The sequence below is a fragment of the Patiria miniata genome, unplaced genomic scaffold (genome assembly GCF_015706575.1).
Source record: "Patiria miniata isolate m_02_andy unplaced genomic scaffold, ASM1570657v1 HiC_scaffold_25, whole genome shotgun sequence".
In the NCBI taxonomy this organism is placed as follows: Eukaryota; Metazoa; Echinodermata; class Asteroidea; order Valvatida; family Asterinidae; genus Patiria; species Patiria miniata.
Genome location: NW_024037064.1, coordinates 13077545 through 13097251, shown reverse-complemented (window position 1 = coordinate 13097251; position 19707 = coordinate 13077545).

The window sequence follows — 19707 nt, the reverse complement described above, 5'->3', positions numbered from 1 at the left end:
CTTTTTTGTGAAGTCATTTATGAACCAACTGTTGTAAAGGAAATACCCATTTTATGGTTAGATTCAGTCCCAACTATTGAGCTTTTTCAATAGATTTGTGCCCAACGTATCATGGCAGTGAACGAGAATTTACCAACAATTGGTCATAAACTGGATACGCAGTTGCCCAAGTATTTCATAGCAAGTTCCCAACTATTAAGCAGACGTTCTGAAATTTGCCCAACAAATTAGCCAAAATGATTAGCCAACAATTGTGTAACTTTTACTGCCAAATAAATGGGAAACCTATCATTACCAACCCTTGGACAAACTAAGCCAACCGAAAGTTGGGAAGTACTAAATGACCAACTTTTGGGTCATTCGTTTGCTTAATTATTTAGTAAAGACATTGCCCAAGGACCGTTGGATAATAATTGCCCATTAGATGTACATGTTGACTATTGAACCAACGTTGGGCAATAAGTTGGGCATTTTTTTGCCCAACGTTCTAACAGTGCAGGGGCATGTTGACTCGCGGATCACACCCGCCTTGAGTTGGCTTTCGAGAACTTTCTCCTCCTCGCCCTGAAATGTCTTTGGGGGACGGCGGGAGGCTGTCGTATGGGGCGTGCGTCGCCGGTGTCAATAGTGTGCTGCACTATTGACGTTTTTCCCAAATCCTCCGCGGATTTGGCGAAAGTGTTCTCGTGGCTGGCCAAAAGTTCACACAATGCTTTCTGCTGGTGTGGGTTTTCACAACTCCTCTCGTAAAGTTTCTGTAGGTTTTCTGACCACTTGTCAGAAGGATTTGGGGTGTCTGCCATGAGTAATCTGCCAACCACAACGTTGTGACGAAGGCTGGCAGGTTCAACAACTGCATACATGGAATTCAGTTTGTGATGATCAGCTATGCTCTCCGCTACCCACTCGCTGCATGCTGGAACTGAGGTGTTCTGCTTCAGCGCAATCTTAACTACACGGGGAGGGGCCCCTTGGATTGTCCACTGGACCCTGATATCGGCAATTCGTATGCCATTGGTGCCCCCAATATGCAATCATAGTGGTATAGAAAGTCATAGCCAAGGATTCCTTAATCGCTGATGGGGGCGACAAATGCATCCCATTGGAAGTGCTGTTCACCAATCATCATGTCGATTGTGGCAACACCGTCAATGTCACTGAGTTCCTTGTTTGCAGTTTCTAGTTTTGTGCTTTTGCACGGGGGTTTGAGTTCAGGGCGTTTTTTTAGCAGGGATCTGGCTGAAAAGTGCTGAAGAAATGTTGGTCACTGCCGCTCCGGTGTCGACTAAAAGTTCGCTGTCTTGGTCGCATATCTGCACTCGCAAAAATGCAGACATGCCTTGAAATTGCTGTCTACCCATTCGGATAGTGTTCTGTTCATTGGGACGGACCGGTGCCAGGCCGGACGGCACGGTCCGCGTTAGTTTTCCGTCTGTATGACGACGAACTCCTTGGCCGCTATGTCGGGGCACTTGTTTGCAAAGTGGCCGGGCTTGCCACATTTGAAACAAGTAACATCCATCTGCTGTTTCTTGGCTTCAGCAGGCTTGGCGGATTTCTGCTTGTTGGCGGGTTTATCTTTGATCAGTTTGACAATTCCGTTTAACCGTCGGTCGAGGTTGTCTTGGAACTGTTTAAACTGCTTTTGGTTGACGAACCCGGGATCAGCCTCAGATGCTGCCTGTACGGTGTTCACACGATGTGATTTCCCGAGCTTGTGGTGTCACGGAGGCTCAGGAGGTTATCCACCACCGTTGTTGCCTCCTCAAGGGACTTTGGATTCGTAATGCCAACTGTGAGGGGAATTCGCATCGACTCCGGGGAAAGGTGGAGGGAAAATGGCTAAGTCCTAAGTGTATGTCCCATAGCGGTACATGTTCAATATAGCTGTGATTGCTACATGCATTGCGCGCTATACAATAGCGTACTGTACAATGTACTGCACACTTGTACGTGTGTCTAAAACTTAGTGGTAAGCTTCGCGCTGTGTGAGGGCACACAGGATCGCTGCAGGCATTACGCTGTGCATGGATTGGAATGGATTGGTTGGGAATGTATTTCTTTATGTCAACACAGGATAATTCTATCTGGTGTGAAAAATTTCTTTGCTCTCGTCGTAGTCATGTCAAGCATGCGTGTGAATAGTTGGAACAGTTGTTGCGTCAGTAAGCCAAGGCAAAAGTTTTTATTAGTTAGTCCAGTTCAATCCATATACTGATTTCTGTTGAAATCATGCATAGGCCTATGCACTTATTTCATAATTTTTCAAAACAGACTTCTTTTCCGAATTTTTGAGAAAAAAAAGATGCAAATAGCAGCTCCTTTTTCCCGATCCTGAAGCTCTGTGCTGGCAATGGGTGATGGCTTTTAGTTCGATCCATGCACAGAAATTGGTGGATGGATAAACAGAAATCATTAAGTTAAGCATTTTTTTCTTTTGAAAGCGAGACCTGTGTAATCAGTAATGGATCCTAATTTTGGGATTGATGAAAGACAAAAAGCTGTTCCTTGTTAATCCTTGAAAGTAACAGTTCCGCACTATTCACATGCAAACTCATACTTTGTTCTTAATTACATGTATATGCATTCATTTTTCAACAAAAGGAGTCTGCAGTACAATGTCAAAACATAGTGAATAACACGTCTATATAGTTACTGAACTGAGTGGCTTACATTTTCCTGAAAGGGTTTTTTATGCAATAAAAAATGCAAATGAGTGATGTGCTTGTTCTGTCCAAGAACTGTCATGAAAATTAATTACCAGAGTATATTTTCTTTATAACTATTTTGCATGTGCAAAATAGTGAATGGTTTTCCAAATCTTCCACAGCGGCTCTTACCCATCTATATGCTGGCCTTGTCCTGACAACCCACATCATGACTCGGTCCAAGCCGGTTGCACGAGGTCAATCAAAAGCACGACCCAGACAGTGCCTTAACTTTGGCATTTTTTTAAACAAAAACATGGATTCTCAGGCCTTGGAGTGGGCGGTGCAAGCTTTACATGTAGTCCTTATTTTGTAAATACACATGTATTGTTGAACAATATAGCCTTTTGGATGATCGTTTAAAGGGAAGATTTTGTTGCTTACTAAAACAGAAATACTTTAGCTTTTCCCCAAGATGGTAGTCAAACGAATCGTTCAAAACAAAAGACTGTGAAATCAAACACTAAATATCCATCCATGTATATGTTTTTGTAAATGAATAATTATGCATAATAATCTATACTTTGATGCTTTTGTACGAAAGCCCGTTAGTGCCATCGAATGTATAAATTGCTCTTTTGCAAGTATATGTTTGGTGAATCTTGTTTTTCGGATGTATATGTTTATGGAATCTTGTTTTTCGGATGTATATGTTTAGCAAATCTTGTTTTTTGGATGTATATGTTTAGCAAGTCTTGTTTTTTGGATGTATATGTTTGGCGAATCTTGTTTTTTGCAAGTATATGTTTCCCGAGTCTTGTTTTTTGCAAGTATATGTTTCCCGAGTCTTGTTTTTTGCAAGTATATGTTTCCCGAGTCTTGTTTTTTGCAAGTATGTTTCGCGAGTTTAGTTTTTGTGAAGTCTATTTTTAGTAACAGTCTTGTTTTTTTGAAGTATATGTTTCCCGAGTCTTGTTTTTTGCAAGTATGTTTCGCGAGTCTTGTTTTTGTGAAGTCTATTTTTTAGTAACAGTCTTGTTTTTTGCAAGTATATATTTCCCGAGTCTTGTTTTTTGCAAGTATATAATTCCCGAGTCTTGTTTTTTGCAAGTATATGTTTCCCGAGTCTTGTTTTTTGCAAGTATATGTTTCCCAAATCTTGTTTTTTGCAAGTATATGTTTCCCAATACTTGTTTTTGTGAAGTTTAGTTTTGGTAACAGTCTTGTTTTTTGCAAGTATATGTTTCCCGAGTCTTGTTTTTTGCATGTATATATTTCCCGAGTCTTGTTTTTTGCAAGTATATGTTTCCCGAGTCTTGTTTTTTGCAAGTATATGTTTCCAAAGTCTTGTTTTTGTGAAGTCTATTTTTGGTAACAGTCTTGTTTTTTGGAAGTATATGTTTCCTGAGTCTTGTTTTTTTGCAAGTATATGTTTCCCGAGTCTTGTTTTTTGGAAGTATATGTTTGGCGAATTTTGTTTTTTGCAAGTACATGTTTGGCAAATCTTGGTTTTATATGCCCCGCGGCGAAGCCGAAGGGGCATACTGTTTCCGCTTTGGCCTTCCGTGGGTGTGCGTGTGTACAGGCATTACATTCACTGTGTGGACTTCCGATCAAAAGATGTCCACATAAACCAGGTAGAGGAGACACTGTGCGGACTTGGGCAAGTCCACACAGTGTTTCCCCATTTCTGGAAAACAGGTTTAGAGGCATTTTTGGGTTAGGTTTATCGGTAGCAGAATGAAGAGAAACACAAGAGGGAATCATAGAAAAAAAATGGGTTAAAAGAGTTTTCACAGTTTAAGTAAAGTTATTTTTTGTACCGAGTTTTCTTTACACGAAAACAAAGCAATGTCCACATAAGGTATGTAACGTAAGTCTGGGTGTGTGTGTGTATGTGTGTGTCCGGACAAATCTTGTCAGCGCGATAACTTGAGAAATCCTTAACATAAGAACTTCAAAAATCTTGTATTTATTCTGAGATCATAGGGATAAGGGATTAATTCATATAAAACCTACAGAAGACACTAATGCTGTCAATGAACGTTCCATGTGACCAAGGTACATGTAAGTTGATGTTAAAAGAGTGGTGTTATGTCATGGGAATAGTCACGGTTGCGGGGCATTTGTGTTTTTAAACACACCTGACTTGTTTTAAGTCTGTTATAGCTGCGGTGTGCATCATGAGGACGCTGTTGTTTGTGATGAAAGCATAGCCATGCCGGTAGAGAACAACCAATTAATTCGTTATTACTTCAATTTAGGCCTTTAATAATTGCATCACTTCTCGCAAACAACAATATTATCATCAGCAAACGGCAACTGCATGGCTAGGGCCTATAGAGTGCACTAAACTAATTCAAGCGAGAATTTCTACGCCAGCTGATTAGCATAAAAAGTGCCCCCCCCCCCCACAATTTCTTTTGAAAACGGAGACCGTTTGGCTTTAAAAGTGGTGGAATTGTTTAAATATACCCAAGGATCAACTCCCTGGTTTTGGGGCTTCCATCAAAGGGCAGGCTTGATAAAATCACGGATGAAAAAGTGGGTCCTATTTGCCTGTGAATGTGGAAGGGTGCCACTTGTAAAATGGCTACATGCAGGCTCAGGAACTATCACTTTTCGGGAGGTGATTTTATTTGGGTGTGAATATTTAAAAATGTAATTGGCTAATGTACGTAAAATTGAAAAGAAATGAAAAGATGAAAGACTAGACAATAATTTAATTTTTGTTTCAGAAACCCCAGTGATGTTGGCTTGCATGTTACTTGGCCCTGAACTTTGTTGATTTTACACTGTTTTCAATGGGGCTTGAATTAGTACAGTGGATCCCTATAGATGAATGCACTTGCAATGCGTTCAGAGTGGTATCAATATTGATAGAGAAACTATCAATATTGTCAAACTCTTTTTTTTTACAAAAAGTTAGCCGAAAGTCGGTTAAAACGGTCACCATGAGTACTAGCTAGTAGGACTATTCCAAAAATAAAAATTAGGGGTGCAACAATTTTGTGTGGGGAGGAGCAGATCGGGTCCCTACATATATACTTCCTAAAAACAAGACTCGCCAAACATGTACTTGCAAAAAACAAGACTCGGGAAACATATACTTGCAAAACAAAAAAACTCGGGAAATATATACTTGCAAAAAACAAGACTCGGGAAATATATACTTGCAAAACACAAGACTGTTACTAAAAATAGACTTCACAAAAACAAGACTTGGGAAACATATACTTGCAAAAAACAAGACTCGGGAAATATATACTTGCAAAAAACAAGACTCGGGAAATATATACTTGCAAAACACAAGACTGTTACTAAAAATAGACTTCACAAAAACAAGACTCGCGAAACATACTTGCAAAAAACAAGACTCGGGAAATATATACTTGCAAAAAACAAGACTCGGGAAATATATACTTGCAAAAAAAACAAGACTCAGGAAACATATACTTGCAAAAAACAAGACTCGGGAAATATATACTTGCAAAAAACAAGACTGTTACTAAAAATAGACTTCACAAAAACAAGACTCGGGAAACATATACTTGCAAAAAACAAGACTCGGGAAACATATACTTGCAAAAAAACAAGACTCGGGAAATATATACTTGCAAAAAACAAGACTCGGAAATATATACTTGCAAAAAACAAGACTGTTACTAAAAATAGACTTCACAAAAACAAGACTCGCGAAACATACTTGCAAAAAACAAGACTCGGGAAACATATACTTGCAAAAAACAAGACTCGGGAAATATATACTTGCAAAAAACAAGACTCGGGAAATATATACTTGCAAAAAACAAGACTGTTACTAAAAATAGACTTCACAAAAACAAGACTCGCGAAACATACTTGCAAAAAACAAGACTCGGGAAATATATACTTCCAAAAACAAGACTGTTACTAAAAATAGACTTCACAAAAACAAGACTCGCGAAACGTACTTGCAAAAAACAAGATTTGCCAAATTTATACTTGCAAAAAACAAGACTCGGGAAACATAAACTTGCAAAAAACAAGACTCGGGAAATATATACTTCCAAAAACAAGACTGTTACTAAAAATAGACTTCACAAAAACAAGACTCGCGAAACATACTTGCAAAAAACAAGACTCGGGAAACATAATACTTCAAAAAAACAAGACTGTTACTAAAAATAGACTTCACAAAAACAAGACTCGCGAAACGTACTTGCAAAAAACAAGATTTGCCAAATTTATACTTGCAAAAAACAAGACTTGGGAAACATATACTTGCAAAAAACAAGACTCGAGAAACATATATTTGCGAAAAACAAGATTCGGGAAACATATACTTGTAAAAAACAAGATTCGCCAAACATATACATCCAAAAAACAAGACTTGCTAAACATAAACATCCAAAAAACAAGATTTGCTAAACATATACATCCGAAAAACAAGATTCCACAAACATATACATCCGAAAAACAAGATTAACCAAACATATACTTGCAAAAGAGCAATTTATACATTCGATGGCACTAACGGGCTTTCGTACTTTTGTAATTATTTTTTCCTAATGAAAAGGAGTGGGTTTTAATGTATAAAGACCTTAATGATCATAACCTATTTATAATATTGTTAAAAAGGTGATCCAGAATAAAATATGTAATACGCACCTTCAGAAAGTTTTTATTGAGTTGTTCTTTAATTGTGTCATCAAATTAAGGGTCAAGAATGTGTGTGTTTTCTGAGGGTTGGGGGATGTTGGAAGGGAGAATTATTGCTGGGAAACAGGGTGACTAAAGGATGGAGTATTCAATTAATCAAAAAGATATGTTTTATTGGGGAGCATTTGTTAAACTGATATATTTCACACATTTTTTTCATCATTATGGCTGAATATACTACTCAATTAACGAATGTCCTTGAGCACGTCTCCATGCTTTACAAAAGCACAACAAACGTTGGAAACTGTACATGGATTTACATTTGTAGCTTCCATAGGTGCGTAAATCGAGGGAGCGATGGGTGCACTCACTTAGCCTGTAAACTAATGGTAATTGGATAGGTAATTGATCGCCGGAGACGGACGGAATTGGCAAGAAAACGGGTTGTTTTCCATACTGATTTGGGTAACCGTTTCCACGCGCGGAAACGTGAATGTTTGCATGGTGTTTGTGATTTGCACGGTTCAATGAATTGTCTATTCCTCTATTCCAGCATGATCAGCCTACAGTACCGATGTCAGTCGACGTTAAATCCACTGAAATTTCCCTTTGTCAATCTCTACAGCAATACAGTTGCGTCCTTGCAGAAGGGAAGCTGTAATTCCTGTGGGAAATGGAAAATTATTGTTTAAAGGGAATGTACATCATTGGCTTTTGCTGTAATTTTCAGAAATGAACTATTTGAGAGGTTAGTATAATAGATCAAATATTGCTACACTGACATTTTTAAAGTTTTGTGTTCGAAAAGGTTGGAAAAACCAAGAAAAACAAAATTGTTCAAGTAGTCTGGTTCCCTGACTCCACAAAAGATAAAATGGATCAGTTTATAGATGATGGAAAATTGTAAGGTAAGGGAACCAGTCTAGCTGGCCTGCACCCGTTCGTGGACATGTAACCAATAGCAAACAGAATTTGGAATGAAAAAAATGGTAAATTTGGAGCAGTAGTGGAATAATAGTTAGGTTTTTCCAACGCTGGTCGGCCGACCACCTTTGGAAATGTTTACAAAAATACCATTTTCTTGAAAATGACTTCACACCAGGTGCCATAATTTTACAAGATGCTTGAGACTGTCATTTACCAACATCCTAGTAAGGTATTTCGTAAAAACTTGGTAGTTTTATTTTTCGATGTTTGCAAATGTTGTATATTCCCTTTAATGAAACACTGAGTAATGGACTGAGAACAAGTTTATGCGATATCAGTTGGGTCCGACGTAAATGGGGGGGGGGGGGGGTTCTAATTTGCAGCGCGCTTCGTCAATGGATCATGATTATTCAATGAATGATATTCATTCATAAGAAAAAAACGATGACGTCACACCATCGATAACTTAGTCATGCGAGTACATGCGCATTAAAGTATTTCAAAGAACGGCTTCCGTCAAGTTGGGGATCAGTGCCAGTGCACTAGTGACGTGATATAGTGGGATAATAACGGATCGCTTCCTTGCTCTATGGTTCGAACCACGGTCTATTTTCATCAAACTATTTTGTTGGTTGTTTAATTGAAGGGAAAACACTATGAGATCCATTGCGTTTATCCACTAGGCCACATGTGCTACACAACCGTTTGCGTTAACCCAATATATCTTATAAATTCAGCCCTATCTTAGAGAGTACAGCGCCCTCTGTTGATAAGGATTGCCGCCGGCAATATATCAAGGGTAGTGATAGCTGGCAATATATATCCACTTTCTAATTTTAACTTGCAGTGACTTGCTCTTGCTAAATAGCTCCATGCTGTAAACTACCTGACTACAGGCCGGGTAAACGAAGTGATGTTTGTGATTTTTAATGGCTTATTTATTAAGATACCGACTAAAAGTAATGCCGATTTGAGACAACATGGTCAAGTCAAATACAACACGGCTTTTGCCGGGTCAGGGAACCAGACTAAAGCTTTATCAGCCACTGGCAAAGTGACCAAGGTGGCAAAGTGCACCGCGGCTGCAGTTGCCTGTCATTCACAAATCTTTTGAGCTCTCACTGAGTCTTAGCAGTGCGCACACTCTTCAGCCGCGTCCGTGTAGTGCATCCGGGTTCAGAGAGCTCCGAAGGTATGTGATTGTTGAATACAGTGAAAGCTTTTTATGGCTGCAATAACGATAGCTGCTTGGTAATATGGATACATATGACAATGAAATATTAAGTTTTACATTGAACTTGAAGGACCTACATGACCTGGGCTACATGTGCGGCGTGCAGCCTTACCTGAACCACTGCAGGCATCCAAAACCCATCCATCACCAGCTGGACACATAGCTGCAATCAGATCTTGGAGCAGCTGAAGCGGTTTCTGATTTTCGTTGATGAACTGGCAATCATCATTTCTTTCGAACTTGGTGGGCTTTATGTCCTTGAAAAGATACGATGTAGGCTTGTTGAGCTGGTCTTTCTGTACCCGGCCTTTTGCTGACCAGTAAGCGCATACCAAAGCACTGACATCTTGACCGAGTGTGAGTTCATGGCCCACTGAACCTGAGAAGAAGGTAACGTGACACTTAATGAATTTAGGTTTAAAGTATAATCAGTGCTGTGCAATGAATTTCATGGTCGAAAAGGATTTTAATTTGATAACTTCAAGAGTTTATATAAGAATGAAGGAAACTTGTGTATGCTAACATACTTGGTCAAAGCCTACATGTATGACAGGGTCATTTTTTGTTAAACCCCATTCCCTTCATATTTAGTGTATGGTATAGAATCCCAAGGTTCAGTGGTTACAGGGTTTGACTCCTGTACGATTGTGGGTGGGTTCAGAGCCTGCAAGGAACATAATGCTTGTGCCTTTTGGTGTGACTATATTAGTTATCCTGCGAGTGCAAGTGGAACATGGAATAATGTAGTTTGTATGTGTCCCGCCTACCACGAGGCCAACATTTTCCGTATTCCACGAGCTTGAGTGTGATATTGAGTATATCTTCAAATAAACTTGACACGCAGTAAAGTTGGACCATCATGTAGTTAGCTATAAAGTATACACGAGCCTTTTAGCGGTTTAGCGCATGCAGCTGGAATGTCGCTCTCAACTTTGAATAGCGCAATACACGGGGTGCAATGTGGACCGTGCAATACAGCCTCATGTCACACTATTGTTGCCATGGATCGACCAATCAGGATCGAGGATACTAGTTCGCTGGAAAAAATACTTAATTACAGTTGCCTCTCTCTACTCAGGAGTATGAATGGGTACCTTCGAGGGTAGAAGACCTAATGTGCATTGATATTGGCTACAGCGCCAAAATATGGTGGCACAGAATAAAAAACTTGTCTAAGGTCAATAAAAAAAACAGCCCCTTTTAAAGAAAAAAGCCCAAAATTATACATTTTAAACAGTTACACCATTTTGGCCTCTTTGTTTGTTTCATTTTGCCCATATACAGCTGATGTGTCATTTCCCGAGTCCAATTGGTGGCCTTTTAATAAAACAGCTGTCGGCCAGCTTGAAGCATGGCCCGGGGGCAGCCATTTTGGAGGGAGAAATATTGAAAGGGGTGTGGTGTAAATTTTAATTTAAGTGATTTGACTTGAAATAACCCAATACTTAAGTTTTAGATGGTGTGTTCCTTTAGAACTTTGTGAAAAGCGGATGTAAGCTTAAACTTTTCATTTCGGGAACTCATATTCACAGTATTTAGAGTTCCAAATTTTTAGAGTAATGTAGGCCTACCTCTTTGATAAAAAGCATTTTCTACTTTGCAGAAAGTCTCTGCCAGAAGAACTGTGTAGATGACTTGCTGACTCTCGATGCTGCAGATGCATACAAGGTTATACTTGGTGAGTGTAGATGAGAGTTGCCTACCTCAGCATGACACAAAACTTCTGCAGGTCTGTCATTGTCCAGCCCTTAATTATACAAATATAAACAAATTTTAAGTTTGCAAAAATACTAATCACCTCATGTTGTTATCCTCTCCCCAACCCCCCCCCCCATGAAAAAAATATACAGTATTGAGAAGCTGTTGATAACATAACAACTGATTCCAACCTCTGTGATATCGATAACTGCCAAACTGAAACCAGTGAAGGTTTTGGCCTTCTGTTTTATTACAGTGTCATCAACTTTCAAGACATCCATGATGATGTATCCCAACGCTGAACCATCAGGACCAAGAAATGCACCAGCTACTTCCCCACTGCTTGCATGATCTTCTGTATCACCAGCAGCCTGCATTGCTGATTTGGCGAAAGCTACCAGGGAAGCCGGTCTGTTGCCATGCTGGAAGTTGCATGCCTAAAATGCCAGCAGTCTCTCCCGTGTGGTGTGATTGGGAAACTTGTTTAAAGCTTCCTGCCAGGACTTCAGATTAACTTCTCGCAAGCCTGCAGCTTGAATGAGCTGTAATAAAATACAGGTAGTTATTTGATTTGAAGTATATTTTCTTAAAAGAGTCCATGCAAATACACGTACCTTTATCTTCAAGTGAACTTGAATACTCAATACTGGTTGGCCGATCAGTAACAACAAGTTGTGCAACATATGTTGTGCAACAACCATGTAGCACGGCAATGGCCCGCATTCGGTGTGCTGCGCTATTCTAGGATGAGGGCGTAATTCCGTATATAGTGCGTGTGTGTAAAACATAACCGCTGAAAAGTTTGTGAACAATGTTCGTTCGTTCGTTGCATCTTTACTGAGCTTCTAGTTTGCTTGGAGATAAATTTGTTGTCCAATCTGCACTCATCTAACACAGAAAACTATCGGGTGTCTGTGATCCCACGTACCACCCTAACAGAACTCAACATATCAAACCCCATCAGCATGTTTTGTTGGAATCTGTAAGGATGGGTACAATACCCCTTCAGAATCAAAGTCAGAAATAGGTGTGTGCAGTTTTCCTATGTGGTGTTGGAATTTACCTGGATGGGTATTATTAGTTATCCCACGAGCGTGAGTGGAACACGGAATAATGTAGTAAATCATGCTAGGGAGTTGGCGTTTAAATGCAAATATTTGTTTACCTTCCAACACATTGGTGGTACACCTCCACTCCTGCCTTCAAGTTTTTTGTTGACAAAATACACTTTTCACTTTTTTATCAGTAAATGAACTGAAACTTTGTAGTGGACAACGAAATGTTAATTAAGTTATTAATAGATTATTATATTGCACCACATGTAAGGAGTGTCCCTTTCCTTTTCATAATTTAATTACCTGCAGCTTATACTCAGACTCACATAAAGATATGACAAATGACAACTGATTTTTACATGTATGCGTATGAGCCACAGTAATGTTTATTTCATTTATTGTGCCGGATGCCGAATTTCTGGCAACATGGGCAAAGCCGGACACTCAATAAAAATAGTGGTTACACCTGAACCAAGACCAAATGGGTATACCATAGGGGAGACCGGGGATGGAAGTTACACGGGTAAGTTGTTACAGTTCTCAGTGTGCAAAGCAGGAACAAGAGAGGGCGGGCTAACTACCATCCATATGTTGCCTACAGGTAGCTAGGGTATACTGCTGATCGTGAGCTTTCTCCAATCTTCTACTCAAAAAGTAGGTAAAAAAAACCTTTTTTGTCCTTTCCTAGTAACTTTCTGACAAAACTTGAATTTCGTAATAGCTCTAACAACTGGAGGTGCATAACGCTAACTTGATATTGTAAATATAGTAAATTAAGGTCACTAATATATCCCCAGGTCATGACCTGTAATTCTGCCTGAAGGTTGAGTTACAGTAGATTTTATGTGTAAAATACCCTATGGGGTAGGTTGTTACACTGTAACAACCCACCCCGTGTCAATGTAACAACTTACCCCAGTTACATTTTACGTATGTTGAACTATATTTTGTGTATATTTTCAGCTGTAAATATTTCATTTTTCTGTTTTGCTTTACCTACAGATTGAGCTTCTGATTAATGATGCCAAGAACCTACAAAAGGAAGACAGGTGTCTGGTATGTGATGACTTGTTTTCCAACTCTGCACCTGGAGAGCAATGAGTCCAGTGCATGGGCTGCTCAGGATGGTCCCATACAGAATGTACAGATGGAAGGAAAATTTACCTGCGTGATGAATGCGAAATGATGGACACAGACAGTGACTAAATTGTTGAAAGTGATCCTTATCGATCACAAAGAGGCATTTTAGCTATATTTCAGGTGTTTCAAATTAAAACAAATGTTCAGTTTATTGCTGGAATGAACAAGTATTTACTTAATTATACACCTTAAGTGACAAAGCAGTTGCTTTCTTGATAGTAGAATGAGATGGTATTTACTATTGTACGACACAAAGAGGGATATACATGTAAGTTGTTTACATATTGTAACAACTTACCCCTATGGTGTAACAACTGTGTAACAAATTACCCCGTATGGCGTAACAACTTACCCGGTATGCGGGGTGGGTTGTTACAAAAATTTACCTTCATTAATTAATTAGTAGTTAATTAGTTGTTTGATGTTTTCATGTTTTGTATACTTCAGGTTATAGTAAACATAATGGGCTACCCACATACCAAAGATGGAGTGTTAGAGTTCTTTCATTACAATTTTTTGGCGCAAAATGTAAATTTTGTAACGTTCATCCCCGGTCTCCCCTACTCGCAAAAAAGTGGGTACACCAGACCCAAATTCAAGTGGGTACACCACACCACAGTGGTTTAAGACCCAGACATTTCCAAAAAAAAAATTTCTGAATATTATGCTAAAAAATAGTTTAGTTGTATCTAATGAGTAAATCTGTAGCGGATAAAAATATATTTCCAACTTATTTGCTGCATATTTCACTTAAGTACACAGCCACACAAAACTAGAAGACGGTTAGAATTATTACAGTAGGTACTTTGGGAAACAAAAAAAAGTGTTTTTCTATGCCGAAATTAAATTTTCAGATTAAAAGCTGTGCATCATCTTGTAGCTTGTTTTGTACCCTTTCCACTCATATAAAATTTGTTATGAAAAATGTTTCATAAAGTGCAGAAATTCAGGGATTTACTTACGCTAAATTATGTAGAAATATTCCCCCAAAAACAAGACGTGTTCGCTGATACATTTTTACAATCGGCCGAAAACGGCCAGAATAAAATTGTCTAATTTCTTCAGAAATCGGTCGACTGATTACTCGGCTTCAAATAAAATCGACCGGAAAAGTCGCGCAATGCATCGTTGTGCCGAAAAAAAAAATCATTTTTGTAAGCAGTCACTAGCTGGGAGTACGTAAAACGCTGTCATGGCCGGCGAAGTGAACAGCGCCCTCTTTTGTTGAGATTTTTTTAGCGTACCGCATGTCGCTGCATCGCCGGGCTCAGTGTCGTCGCTTGTGGACTTCTGACATTTGTTTACGGAGGTTAGTGGTTATCTCAGGGCTTGAAAGTCAGCTCGGCTGGGATTTATAGTTGAAGAAATTTAGCTGTTCATGGTTTTCTTTGTCATGGGAAATGTAGATAGAATCAGAGATGAAGAGACTTTATCATCATTTTTTTTACAACTTTTTGGTGTAGGCCCACACTAGGCGCGGTGAGCGAAACGACATCATTTCCTGCAGTCTGTGCTTGTGTTGTGCCCATTCTTGAAAATCACGCATTCTCGAGAATGGGCATGCACATTCTCGAGAATGGGCGCGCATTCTTAAGAATGAGCGCCCATTCTTAAGAACGAGCACGCGTTCTTAAGAATGAGCGCTCATTCTTAAGATTGGGTGGGAATATCACGTGCACAATTTATGAATTTTGCCCAATCTTAACAAACATTGCACGACATAATTATGTTAAATGAATTGTATAGCGGTTAAAAGGGAAACAATTCATATAAAGAGGAAAGAAAATGTGCTATGCTTCTGTACTCGTATAACTACGATAATTTGAATCAAATTAAACCTGTTATTATTGCTTTTTTTCTGCCCACTATGGGAAGTTTTGTAATAACGGAGGACTGGGAACTAGTCTGGGAAGTGCTTTGTTTAGGCTAGACAAGTTACAAGTCCCTGCATGTATCATATGCGTGCCACGAAAAAAAAACGATGTCCAGAAGCTGCCAAAATTGCTCTTTTGACTAGATAGAATCCAGCTCTGCGACGTAATGGTGGGGTGTGAACAATAAATTGGTGGCAATTTAAATGGGAAATAGCATTAGCACTATGGGATGTCGCAGTATTCATTCTCATTCTTCACATTCTTCATTCTTACGTCCCCCCCCCCCCCCGCTTTTATCATGGAGGAAGGAATTAATTCCTTCCTCCATGCTTTTATTATCCCAAAAATCTGAATTCTTTGCACTAGTATTATTATGTCTCTTATATTTTTTACTGGTCCCCCCCCCCACCCATATCAATACGCCTTTACTTATCATATCCACTCTACTTTTCAGCGCCTTGCGTTGCAACAGTATAATTATTGAGAATCAGTGAATGAGGATTCAGCTAGACTTGCCAAGCGCAGCCGGTGCTCGGCATCGACAAGACCGTTATCTTGTCGCGCATTCTCGAGAATGTGCGCTCAATCTGGAAGAGTTATTTTTTGCCAAGATTGAGCAAGGATCCAGTTGCACATTCTCAAGAATGTGCATGCCCATTCTCGGGAATGCGTGATTTTCAAGAATGGGCACAACACTTGTTTTTAGGCCTGGCAAGGCCGAATATGATAAGAGTGTTTTGCAAACCGCTTGGCGCTAGGCCAAGCAGGGTATCGTATTAGAACTCAGCTCTTTGCTTGTGGAATATAAAATGTTTGAACAAGTTTGTGTAGTTTTATTTTTAGGGGTTACTGACTTTTTTCACAAAATATCCTGAGAAGTAAATAATACTAAAAAAAAGACCCATCAGCCTCTCAAATTGTGTTTGTCATTGCAGAGAGAATCATGGCAGAAACTTTGTCCTTTTCAAACCGGGAAATACTTGAAAAGTACTTGAAGGGAAAATGGGTTGGGCGGAAGAGGCCAAGTTACGTTGGGATTGCAAGGGAAATAATCCAAGACTATGACCTTGCGGGAACCGAACACACTGAAGAAAAAATCACACGACGAATTCGGAAGCTTCGCCAAGAATGGAAAAACAAATTGAAAGGGACTGGACGTTCACAGGGGAAAGAGCAACTCGAAGAAATGTTGAATGAGCCTTTCTTGAAAGTCACCCCAAAAGACAAGGAAAAACTGATGGTGGACACATCGTCACTGACTGTGGTAGAGGCTCTCAATCTTTCATCTGTGTCATCGTTGGGGTCACCAGACAACCGTAGAGACCAAGAAACTCAGTGTGACCGTCCAAATTTGGCTCCCCTTGACGAAGTAGGTCCACGGCAGCGGTTTCGAAGGACAAACTCCTTATTACACGATTTGCGTGCGGAAGCTGAAGAAAATGAAATATCTGCAACTCAGCTTATGGGATATTTGCTGCATAAAGAAAACTATATCAGCAACAGGAAAACAGCGGATGTTGGGTTGAAGCTTTTCAACAAGTCGTTGGTTGATAAGGAGATGTCTGTTGACAAAGGACTTTACATTTTGTCTTCATACAATATCGGAAGGACGGGGTACACTAATCTCAGACGTGATTTAAATGAACACGTGACACTCTCAGCCCACTACAAGTTGATGGAAAAGAAGAATTCTATCACTCCTGAACTGAAGCCTTATAGCATTGATGACAACGAAGGTATCACAGCTTCTCTTAAAGAATCATGCAGCATACATGTGAAAAGACTAATAGAAGCTCATCCAGAAATTGAACCAGGACAGTATAGAGTTCTCTGCAAAGACGGACTTGATGGATCGGGGCGCCATTCCATTTACCACCAGAAAGGACAGGCTCAGACATATAGCATGATATTATATATGTGGATACTGCTGGAAGTCATCAAAGAAGCTGGTTCATCTGGAGAAAGTTCATCTGGAGAGGGGTCATCCCAAGCATCAGGTACATTCATTATATCTATTGAACTAAATGTAGGCCTATGTTTGTTTATTTCAAGTACACATTTTAAAGTTAACCGAGTAGAGTTGTTTAAATTTGTTTCACTTTCTGTAACATTTATTAAGAATACACTAATTGATTTGAAATTCATAATTTTTTCAACACCTGCAGGATTGACCGTGTGGAAGGAAAGCGCAGCGATTAGTCCAGAGGCTGCTGTTCCCCTATTCCTCGTGAAGGGCAAAGAAGATAGAGAGCTCCTAAAATCAATCATACCTCCGATTGAAGCAGAAAAAACAGCTCTGTCAACTACTGGAATTGAGATCAACATCTCTGGTGCATCATATCACTTCAGATTTGAATTTAATTTGACAATGGTAAATGGAAAAATGGTGAAGCTCCTGACAGGAAGGAGAGGAGCCTACTGTATCCTGTGCCCTGCGTCCAGAGATGAATGTCATAATCTTGATCGTATTGATGAGGGCTTCCCAATTGGGGAAGTTAGTAATGAGGATCTGCGAAAACTTTACCAGGATCTCCAAGACGAGGGGGAAATTAAGCCAAAACCTGGTGATTATGCTGAACGACGGGGACTTACCCAGAAACCCATAACAACATGTGACATTAAGGTATTTCCTATCCTCCATGCTACTCCGCGTACAATGGATTGGACTCTAAAGGTCATCTACCACTTAAGTGCTGGTGTAAGGACCTGGAAGGAAAACCTGCAAAATGAAGCTAAAATCAAAAGGGCTAAAGACAACGTGAGGGCCTCCGTATACGAACGAACTGGAATACGAGTGGACGAGCCCGACCCCGTAGGCAAAGGCGGAACCTCGACGACAGGTCCAATGAGCAAGCGTTTGCTCCATGATATTCCCATACGCCAAGCTCTGATCGACTGCGTCCCGGACAGGGGTAAAGACAGGACACAATTTGGCCAGATCGTCAAAAACATGTCAGTTATTCTGCGTCTAGTCTCGTGCTCAGACTTTGTAAATTCAGATAAGCTTGATGCACTTTGCAAGGATACAAGCCGAGTGTTTCTCGAACAGTTCCCTAGCTTCAAATTTACCCCCTCCGTTCACCAGGTTCTAGCCCATAGTTCAGAGCTAATTGCAGGCAACAAGAGCCGCGGCTTGGGAACACTGTCTGAAGAGGCCCTGGAGAACAACAACAAAAATATCCGCAGGTATCGAGAACATTTGTCTCGCAAAACCACACAAGAGGACAATTTGACTGATGTTTTTCATCGTCTCTGGCTGAAATCAGACCCAGTCGTGCGCTCGTTTCGTCACATCAAGAAATGTACATACTGTGAGGGCGATCATCATGTGCGATTTTGTCCCAAGAAATCAGCAGATTTTGGAGTACACGTTGAGGACGAGCTGTTCAGTTCCTTTCTTGTCTAGATTAAACCATTTCCGAACAGGTAAGTTTAACGCTTCCCAGAGAAACGATCAAGAGGATGCCACTGTCGATGTTAATCCACTGTGTTTCAATCAATACATGGTTTTTGCGTTTTATTTTTTATACCAAAAAGAAACAAGGTGTTCACAATTTTAAAAATCTGAGACTAGACAAGAACATCACTTTATTAAAATCATACCTCTCAGATTTAGCATTTGTTTTCTTTTTGTCACTTCCTTTGCCACTCATTCCCTGTACTATTATATTGAAATTAAAAGTATTAAAATAAAACTGCCTTTGTATAATGCACGAAAATTTCTATTTTATTATCGCGGCGGTGCGGTACGGCGCGGCGCGGCCATGGTGCTCTGTCTTTGCAAAAATTTAATAATTGTCAACAGAGGGCGCTATCGTTGAAGCGCGCTCCCTCGAAGCGATCCTAGCAAAGACGTCTTTCTGCGGCCGAATTGAGAACCCATGACGCTCAGGAAGACTCTAAATCAGTTCTAAATACTTGCTAAATTGTTATATTGATTGTACATGAACATAACTACACTGTTTTTGCTGATGTCTGGGTCAGGTAGGGTTTTAAACCACTGTGCACACCCAACCCAGCGGGTACACCGGACCCAGACCTGAGTTATCTAATAGACAAAATGGATAGATTAAATGCATTTGTGATCGAATAAATTATACAATGTTTACAAGTCATTGCAGATGTGTTCCCACCACTGTTGAACATGTGGTCAGGAGCATAGCCTCTGGAAACATGCAAGCACTATGAGTACTGAAATTTAGATTGAATATTTTCAAAGATTAATGCAATTATATATACTGTACAATTAAAATCCTCAATATTCGAAAGACTATCCATGTTTTACTATGTTTTAAAGCAAAACAGGGGGTTTACTGGCTGTCTGCCTGGATAAAATGCCACCCGCGCACAGCGCGCCCACAGGAAGACAGACGAAACCACCCCTAACCCCATCCTTAATGAATATTACAGGAAAATGGGAAAATTCTAGAAACGGATATGCGACAAAATGCCCTGACGTAGGTTCTCTACAAAAAGCTGTGTCCCAAGAG